The sequence below is a fragment of the Topomyia yanbarensis genome, chromosome 2, assembly GCF_030247195.1.
Source record: "Topomyia yanbarensis strain Yona2022 chromosome 2, ASM3024719v1, whole genome shotgun sequence".
NCBI classification, from domain to species: Eukaryota; Metazoa; Arthropoda; class Insecta; order Diptera; family Culicidae; genus Topomyia; species Topomyia yanbarensis.
Window position 1 is genome coordinate 212,810,681 of NC_080671.1, and position 8,942 is coordinate 212,819,622.

The 8,942-nt window shown below is 35.5% G+C and overlaps 1 long non-coding RNA gene across 2 annotated transcripts; it reads right to left on the minus strand.

Moving 5' to 3' along the window:
* Positions 1-954: 954 nt before the first annotated feature.
* LOC131682853 (uncharacterized) lies at positions 955-7,365 on the minus strand. Of its 2 annotated transcripts, XR_009304188.1 has the most exons (5): positions 6,997-7,364; positions 6,753-6,836; positions 6,576-6,693; positions 3,160-3,222; positions 955-3,091 (listed from the first exon to the last, which is right to left on the minus strand). It is a non-coding gene; the product is annotated as an uncharacterized LOC131682853 (long non-coding RNA). The 2 variants fall into 2 exon arrangements; XR_009304187.1 differs by lacking the exons at positions 955-3,091; positions 3,160-3,222 and having other exon boundaries at positions 4,350-6,693; positions 6,997-7,365.
* Between the last annotated feature and the right edge of the window lie 1,577 nt (positions 7,366-8,942).

The following is an 8,942-nucleotide window of genomic DNA, read 5'->3' on the forward strand; positions in this document are numbered from 1 at the left end:
ATTTATACTACGTTCACATCTCATCATTCTTCACATTTCACTGTTTTTTCTAATCTCTTTTCTTATCATTCATTAAATTACTCTTTACTCTGAATTATTTATACTTTGGTCCTTACTATACCATTTTTTCTCTTTATTCTACGGTACTATTTGCTCATTAATTTGCTCTCTAGGTTACTGCTTATTATTATGTCTTTAATTGTTACTCTTTTAATCATCTTCTTTACTCTTTGCTCTTTGCTCTTTACTCTTTACTCTTACTCTTTACTCTTTACTCTTTACTCTTTACTCTTTACTCTACTCTTTACTCTTTACTCTTTACTCTTTACTCTTTACTCTTTACTCTTTACTCTTTACTCTTTACTCTTTACTCTTTACTCTTTACTCTTTACTCTTTACTCTTTACTCTTTACTCTTTACTCTTTACTCTTTACTCTTTACTCTTTACTCTTTACTCTTTACTCTTTACTCTTTACTCTTTACTATTTACTCTTTACTCTTTACTCTTTACTCTTTACTCTTTACTCTTTACTCTTTACTCTTTACTCTTTACTCTTTACTCTTTACTCTTTACTCTTTACTCTTTACTCTTTACTCTTTACTCTTTACTCTTTACTCTTTACTCTTTACTCTTTACTCTTTACTCTTTACTCTTTACTCTTTACTCTTTACTCTTTACTCTTTACTCTTTACTCTTTACTCTTTACTCTTTACTCTTTACTCTTTACTCTTTACTCTTTACTCTTTACTCTTTACTCTTTACTCTTTACTCTTTACTCTTTACTCTTTACTCTTTACTCTTTACTCTTTACTCTTTACTCTTTACTCTTTACTCTTTACTCTTTACTCTTTACTCTTTACTCTTTACTCTTTACTCTTTACTCTTTACTCTTTACTCTTTACTCTTTACTCTTTACTCTTTACTCTTTACTCTTTACTCTTTACTCTTTACTCTTTACTCTTTACTCTTTACTCTTTACTCTTTACTCTTTACTCTTTACTCTTTACTCTTTACTCTTTACTCTTTACTCTTTACTCTTTACTCTTTACTCTTTACTCTTTACTCTTTACTCTTTACTCTCTACTCTCTACTCTCTACTCTTTACTCTTTACTCTTTACTCTTTACTCTTTACTCGTTACTTACTCTTCACTGTTTACTTGTTACTCTTTACTTTTTGCTCTTTACTTTTTTCTTCTTTACTCTTTACTGTTGGTTCTTTACTCTTTGCACTAAATTCTCGGTTGTTACTCTTTAACCATCATTACTTACGCTTTATTTTTTAAAGTATTCCATATAGCAAGACTATGCGTTATCCCCTCAAGAGATGGAACGCATCCATATTGTTGTTGCTCTGTTAATTTCTTGGTAAACTTACTTCTCGCAGCAAAAACTTACCCATTCGGGGAAAATCGTATGTTGCTGCACAAAGCAACGGTTTTCCACTCGAGGAAATGATCTGTTGCTACACGGAGCAATAATTGTCCCGCTCGGAGGAATAATATTAGGCGACTCAGGGCTTTCTCACGTGGAAGACTTGAGCTTCTTTAGTTTTTAAAACACAGCTGCATCACTAAGCATAATCAACAAAAAAAATATCGATTTTCTACAAGAGCATGTCCATCAAAGCAAACACGTGTCATTCCGCAGTTATACTTTCTTCTTCCAAATGAACTTTTCTCTACCAAAACTATGCGTCATCCGCTCGAGGAATGGAACGCATCCACATCGTTGTGGATCTGTTAAGTTCTTGTTAAACTTGCTTTTCACAGCAAAAGATTTTCCATTCGGAGGAAATCATATAATGCCACACAGAGCAATGGTTTTTTCACTTGTGGAAGTGATCTGTTGCCACACGAAGCAATAATTGTCCCACTCGGAGGAATCATATTTTGCCACACAGAGCTTTCTCACTCGGGAGACTTATTCGTGTAGCAACTCGGAGCTGCATCACGAAACAATCAATTTTTCTAATTTCGGAAAACAGTAGCATAGTGTTTTAAAATCAGAACCAGTGTCCAGCTGGTTGCTATTTCATAACAAAAACTACTGGCAAAATCTTACCGGGAGCGTTGTTTGCGCCATTGTCGTGACTGGAGATTTTGCGTCTGCTCTCATCTATTTCCTTCCAAAAACTGAAGCTAGATTGTCTGTCACAACAACCAAGGCCTGCTAACATAAAATCATTCTTCCGTTTGATTTTATTGCATCAAGACAAGAACAGGATAGAGGTTGAGTAGATATTGAGGTTCAATATTGATTTATTATTTTATTTATGCTGGCTCATACCCTACAAAAGTCTACATGAAAAACTCAAGATTCGTAAAGTATAAATCTAAATTCTAGAAAACGTCACGGATTTTTAAAAATCTCCACACATGAAATCCACTCGGAAACAATTCAACATGAATTGTTTCCGAAGGAAAAATGGTGTTTTTATCAGGTTTAAAATTCGGTGTTATTTTGAAATCGGTGGTATTTTTTTAGAAATAGTAGAACTTTTGGTTTGACAGTTTTTAGAAATAACAGCGGAAAATTTTCTGCGCCGAAAATCTGGCACAACATTCCGGCCCAAATTCCGCGATCAAAGTGTACAGTAGCCTTAAAGGCTAGTTTATAGTTCTAGAAATGGGTCACGGGATTGGTGTCGAGATTTGATCAGCGAAAATTTTCCGCCGAGATTTTTCCAAACTGTCAAACCAAAAGCTCTACTGCTTCTAAAAATACCAGCAGCATCAAATTTTAAACCAAATTAAAACACCCTTTTCCCTGTAGGAAAAAATTTCTGTTGAATTATTCCCGGACGGATTTTTGTGTGGAGTTTTAAAATCCCGTGACGTTTTCCACTGTTGGGTTTAAACTTCATTAAAACGGTCATGTTTGTGAAGACTCATTTTCTGCTATGAGATTTGAAATCCCGTGCTCCATTTAAAATACATAGGAGCCGAAATCTCGTGACACATTTCCCGAATAGTAAACTCGCCTTAAAGTTCGTGAAGTTTTCCGCGGTTAGGTTTACACAATTCCTGATGAGTACAGTAGCCTTATATCAGCGCTATCCGCCAACGAGTTATTCGGGGAAATCCTTTTTCCTGCAAGGAAATGGCCATTCATAGTTACGGAGCTGTGAATTGTACTCATATTGTTTGAGTTGTCTTACCGAGGAGCAGCGAAAAGTACCTAGTATAGCCTCTCAACTCGCGTAACATTTCGAACTCGTGACCTGTATAGAAAATATGAGCAAAATTATTTATCAATATTTTGATATGAACATTTATTTCACCAGTTCCACGCAACTCTGGTTGAATTTTGAATCCTGTTTTGGCTACTTCCACTGAAGTAGAAGCTGTCGACGACGGTAGCAACAACATTTTGTTATGGCTTTATAAACAAATGAAAATAGCCAAATCGGTGGCCCACTTTGATCTGGTGAAGTTGCCAGAATTTTTTTTTCGGAAAACTCCAAACTGTCAAAGCGACACAGAGGAATAGGGTAGCGAAATTTGTTTGATCGGTGAACCAAAAAGTGATAACCCGTTTGTATGGGACCTTTACGTATTTAATTTGTATTTGGTTCTATGTTCAGAAACATATCGGCAACATGTTGACAAAATTGTTCTCAAAACCTATGGAACGAGATATTTGACGAAGAAAGCCATATAAATGACAGCATCGTTTGATTAAAGCTTACCAAATATTTTAGGCCGGTTTAAAAGTTAGTCCGGTTTAAAAACAGTTAATACGGCTTTGTGCTTACGGCTATGAGTGTATTACATATTACGAACTGTACAATGAACATTTCAAAATCGAAATTCTGGACTCCCTCCGAAATTTTTTTCTGGATCCGCTCCTGTCTACTACCCCTTGTTAGTTTTTAAATGTAGTATATGCTAATGGAGGCAATATAGAACCTAGTTATATGAAGCTTAGAGTTCCATTGAAAGATCGACCAAGTGGGGCATATCGAGAAAGGTGATACAAATTCTGTTGTTTAGATTATAAATCTTATGATATTACTGTTTTATTTAAACTAAATGCACTAAATTGAAACCTATTTTGTACCTATATCCTCAGAAGGGGTATATATATATATATATATATATATATATATATATATATATATATATATATATATATATATATATATATATATATATATATATATATATATATATATATATATATATATATATATATATATATATATATATATATATATATATATATATATATATATATATATATATATATATATATATATATATATATATATATATATATATATATATATATATATATATATATATATATATATATATATATATATATATATATAATACTATTACCATTTCGAGGGTAAATCGCAGAGGTTCTGTTATGTTTGCAGGATCGCGGTCGCGTGGCTATGCGGATGACCGCAATGGCATGTTATTGTTGCATAGTTATAGTAGATGGTAGAATGTATTTTGTTTACTGGCGTAAATGCCGGTCACTGATGACTGGACGAAGCTAGATGAGAAAGCGCTGGCTATTATTGTTTTGTGCGTGGATGACAGTCAGCTTAATCTCGTGCGCAATGCTGAGTCAGCGTTAGATGCGTGGAATAAGTTAAAAGCTTTTCACGAGAAGAGCTTGATGACGACGAGAGTGGCTTTGCTACGTCGTATTTGCAGCCTGAATATGACCGCAGGTGACGATATTGAGAAGCATCTGTTCGAGCTTGATGAGCATTTCGACAAGTTGGCTTGTGCCGGTCAGGAGATGGAGACGTCACTAAAAATCGCGATGATTTATCGGAGCTATCAGTGCGGTAAACCGGGGCGTCGAAATTGTACACAGCTTCATCAGCAGCCGAAAGGTGGTGCGGGTGGTAGTGACGTGAAACGTGAAGAAAAGCCTAAATTGGGAAATGCAAAAGCCAAGCAGGCTAAAGAAAGTGATTCAGCGATTTGTTTTATAGCGGGGACAAAATGTAGTGGACCCTGGATCGTTGATAGTGGGTGTTCCAGCCACATGACGAACGACAATTCAAGGTACAATTTGGATTCAAGGTACAGAACATTGTCGGAATAAAATAAATTAACAAAACTCCATTTTCATTAATAAAAAATAGCAACACTGTTCGGAAGATTTCGGCATGGTGAAAATAGACGAAAAGAAGAATGCCGTAGGAAAAATAAGAAGCCGATTGTCACGTCTTGTCTTAAGCTTAGTATGTACCTCTTGCGAAATTTTCATTTAATTAAAATTAGTCTTGGTGATAGAATCTCGTTTGAAATTGTTTTGAATTTAGAACGAATTACAAATTGAAACTTTTAAAATTGTCGAGGGGGGGGGGGTCCCCCAACACCGTCTCCCTTGATCCGCCACTGGTAGTAGATAATACTTGTAGATCTTACGATTTGTTCGCTAGGGAGATTAATAATTTTTGACTGATTAAGCTATAGTTTTAAGTTTATCCTTAATGCGATTTTTAAAACCTATTTTAAGATTTTTTCATTAACCCAAGCAACAAATTCTTTATTACGACCTGATTCAATTCCCAGTTTGGCTCGTAAATGAAGGTTTTAGTTTGGTAACAGTTTTGGTTATGTTCTAGGGTCCAGCCCTGACATGTTTAAGTGAGTTGTGTAAAAATTGCCTACTCGGATTTGGATGTGAATAATCAATTAATATGAATTTCGCCTACCGTTTAACATATCTGAAGCACACATTTGCAAGTCCATAAAATCTATTCCATTGATTTTAATTACGAGGAACTGGCCAAATATTGTTTTATAAATGAAATGTTTACATTCCTAGTGATTTTGCCGCCCAGAGCGAACCACTTTATTCTTTTATAGCATATCGAGCCGCTTTCACTGATTGGCAAGACTATCGGCATTTCCATTTTTCGTATCCTTTATAGGAAAAAGATTGGTCAACGGCTTCATACATGCTGCCAATCCCAAAACTATCGTGGACCGTATGAATATATTGCTCTCGGCGAATGCTTTACACACATCTTTCGGACATTTACGAATTGAATTAAGATTTATGTTTAGTAAGTTGAGGTGATCGTTATTATCCAGGAATAGTAATTAAAATGTTTTTTTAATTACTCCAGAAACATTGATAGTTTCATCCCTTTGACAAGACTGTAAACTTCGGAACAAGTCGGACTGTTTTCATCACTACGCCTTTTGATACTCAATCTGGTGGTAGCGAAACTGGTTCTAAGCTTGATGTGTGCATCTTTACCAAATAAGTTAACCCTTTATATTTTTATTTACTGCTTTTGCATCGAAGGATTGTGTTGCCAAAGTAAACATTGCATGAACTACGCTGTACATAGGCAAAACCAGTGTTTCCTTGTATTCAATGCCTACAACGCGCATCGTAGCTACTGTCAACATAGCAAAAACAACCAAATGAATCGGTTTGTATAAAATTGATGTCATGACAGTATCAAAAACATGTGTTATCATGATTGTCTCGGATCTTAATAGGCCACAAAATAAATTCGACGATCATCAACTTGCGTTCCTTGGGACTGACCGGAAAGTAATTGAAATAGTTTCCAGGAATTCTACCAACCAGTCGTCCAACTTGAAACCGTTAGCTTAGTCGAGCAGTTGTTTGTTGCTGATTTTCCTGAATTTTTCGATTTATGTTCCAATACTTCGGACGAAATGATGCACCGGCAAGGCCTATCCTGTCGATGAAAAAATAATTAAATAAATGCGTATTATTGAGGAAGTGAATCAATCTTACCTAGTGAACCATATTCCAAATCGTTCAATTGTTTTTTTTCTTGGAACACGGAGTCGAAGGGAAGCATATTGATAATTATACATACTAGAATAAGCAAGACTAAGATCACTTCACAATAAAGTTACCATTTTTAATCATCACAAAGGCGAGATGGACCATGAACGGTCTCAGCCATCAATTAATTGACACAGCAAATAATTTTTTTATTTATTTAATTTTAATTTAATTATTTAATAATACTCACAAAGCGTTGACTTAATTATGTAAACAAGTAACAGCTGATGTGTTGTCAGGAAGGCCAGAAGCGACATCTGACAGCAAACACATAAATAATAAGGTGTCAAAACTTCGCGAACAAAATAATGTCAAAATTCCGCACGGAATTAGGCAATCCATGAGACGTTTCTGATCAGCTGATTATTTCTTGTTTACTTCTTCTGACGTTACTCCGAGGGGTGCGACGTCCAACAATATCGTTGATTCGATCCAACATCAAACGAATCGCACTAACGAAAGATGTTTGTCGGACGAGTTTTTCTGTTCGCAGGAGTAGTCCTGCTGACAGAACCCACCGCTGAATTGTCAAACAAACGTCTAATGGATTGCCTAATAAGGAATTTTTTTTCGCGACCTCATTTCGACGAGAACATTTCAAATGGGCCGATAAACAAAACGTAAACAATTCCGGTTAATACTTCAAATCTCGACAAACATATGATTACGGCCTAAAAGCCAACTGTCACAATCCACTTTGAATGGAAATTCTGGACAAACCGTTACACGCCAATCACAGATGTTGGTAGTAAACGAAAGAGAAAAGTTTTCTCTTTCATAAACTGTTGTGAACTGTGTTCGACCAGTAACAGTTTGTCTGGAATTTCCATTCAAAGTGGATTTTGACAGTTGGCTTTTAGGCCGTAATCATATGTTTGTCGAGAAATGGACACTAACAAAGCTTTATACATACCTTGAATAAACCGATTCTGAGACCTGGCTGTTGGCGAAATAATGGATTATCGAAAAGGCACACAAGCAAAATAACTTGTTTTGCTTATGTTCCCTTTCACTTCCCCTCAAAAATTAACGGTTCATATACACCAAACAACAAAACTGAAAAATTAGTTTATGGGCCCTTTTCTTAATGAAAAAGATTATACTTGAAAAGGGAACAAAAACATCGCAACACCAAGAAAGGGATCAACATAAACGTCACATAATCATTTGCTGTAAACAAAAGGGCTCACCCGCACGCACTATAAGCTAACGTCTCGCCGAAAAGGGATTATGGGAGAGGGCACAAAACCAGTGCGATGTTTCAAAAGGGACCAAAACATTTATCTACAAAAAACGTTCAAAATACAATTTTTTTTAACAAATCTGTTATATTATTCGGAAAAAGTGGTTAATTTAACACGGCATTGAGTTGTTTGGTTCTTAATCAAGCTCCTGTTCATAAATGGGAATATAAAGTACGACGCCATTTTCTCAACATGAGCGTATTGTATGTAATGCCTTATGAAATGTTGACGTTGATTTCGCAAGAGGTGCATACTAGTTATCCTCTAGGGAGAGATATGCGAAGACGCCATCTTGAGCCAGCTTACTGTCAACATTTTGAGCCAGTCGATCATTATTTGACTGCATTGGTGCAATATTTTTGGATAGTAATGTTATTTTTTTTTATTTTTGTTGATAAACATTAGACAACAAATTATAAATAGGCGCTATTGTAAGTTGAACTTTCCTGACAAGAATAATGCTGTTCAATTAGGGTAACCAACCTATATCCAAAGGTAGGATTCCCGGCGGAATCGTCGGTAATACCTTTTATCTGATTTTTTCCAGATGGTTGCGTTGCTGGCAGTGTTGCTTTTGATTGATCTGAAGAGATGATTTTTTGTCCGAAAGCTACCGCATGGTATATTTTATGCATCTAATCTATCTTCTTGCTTACGTTGTTCGATAGGGTCAAGAATGGTTTTCTGTGGGAAATAGATCCATCATCAAAAGTTTGTTTTTTTGTTTTTCTTAAGCTCCTATAACTGCGTAACGTGCGAATACACAGGAACGGAGTTTTTCTTTGCAGTATTCTCTTCTTATTATATACATATTTACTGATTTTTGTTTGAATAATACTTGCGCTACATAGCCGCAAAGAATCCAGCAACGGGAACGCCGGAACTCGAAAAA